The 1,163-nt window shown below is 32.2% G+C and overlaps 1 long non-coding RNA gene across 1 annotated transcript; it reads right to left on the bottom strand.

The window, feature by feature from the left end:
• Positions 1-270: 270 nt before the first annotated feature.
• On the bottom strand, positions 271-1,141 carry LOC127746482 (uncharacterized). Its single transcript, XR_008008101.1, has 3 exons — positions 1,041-1,141; positions 873-971; positions 271-512 (listed from the first exon to the last, which is right to left on the bottom strand). It is a non-coding gene; the product is annotated as an uncharacterized LOC127746482 (long non-coding RNA).
• Positions 1,142-1,163: the final 22 nt, after the last annotated feature.

Here is a 1,163-nt window from a genome sequence, read left to right on the forward strand (position 1 = left end):
TTTTAAAGCGTGGCGATAGGTGGATATACGGCCAATCTTTTAAAGCGTGGCGATAGGTGGATATACGGCCACGCTCCATAGCAAAATATACAGCCACGATTTAAAAGCGTGGCGAAAGCCTTGTTAAATTAAAAAAAAAATTTCTTTTTGTTACTTGATCTTCATTGCTACACAATATAAATTTTCAATCCTTTTTTATTACCAAACCTACAAATATAGTATGCAATTTTTATTACAAGACAAATCAAACAATAATTAGTGAGATATTTACTATAATTGTTTTATACATTAAAAAACTATTACTCAAATACAAAATAAATTTCGAGTTCAAATTCCAAAACTAAAAACCGAAGAAAAATACAGAAACAATACAAGTTAGAACTGCTCATAATATATCAAATTACACTAATAGAGATGATCATCAACCTAAATACTTAGTAAAAGATCAAAATCAACCTAAAACTGCTCCACTTTGTGCATTAAGCGTTCAAGTTATCCATTCCAATACTAGCCTGCAGCAAAATATCAAGAACAAATTGAACCAACAAAAACGATATATATAAAAATATTATAAGAAATAATCTAATTTATGCATGTATTAACAATTCCAAATTAAACCAGGTTCACATTCTACGATAAAATACTGTTAGATTGAACCACAGAAAGCCAGAAATTGAATTGAATGCTCACTGATTGGTAAATGCAAATCTAAAAGTACAATAACACGAAACTAAACTATGCTCAAAATACCAAACTAAATTATTGAACAACTATAAAGCAGATGCGTTATTAGCTCTTTTTTCAAGCGACAAAATTATTTATTTGCAAAACCAATAAAGCAATAAGGTTGATGCAGAATGCTTAAGGTATACCGGTGAGGGAAAAAATCTGCATCCTGTTGAAGAATCCAAGAAAGCAGTGAGATCAACCATGTCTTCAAGTTTGAACTTTATGCCAGTCTCCTCTTCAACCTGTCACAGGCACAACTAAGCTATGAAGAGAATTGGAGAGAGAGAGAGAGAGAGAGAGAGAAGCCTCACGAACTGCAGTGCCAACGAAATCACCCTTGTCATCATCCAACATTCCAGTAGGCAATTCCAAAATAATTCTTCCAGTAGGAACCCTTGCCTGATAAATAAAAAATAATAAGCATAATATGGAAC

This window comes from Arachis duranensis, chromosome 4, assembly GCF_000817695.3.
Source record: "Arachis duranensis cultivar V14167 chromosome 4, aradu.V14167.gnm2.J7QH, whole genome shotgun sequence".
NCBI lineage: Eukaryota > Viridiplantae > Streptophyta > Magnoliopsida > Fabales > Fabaceae > Arachis > Arachis duranensis.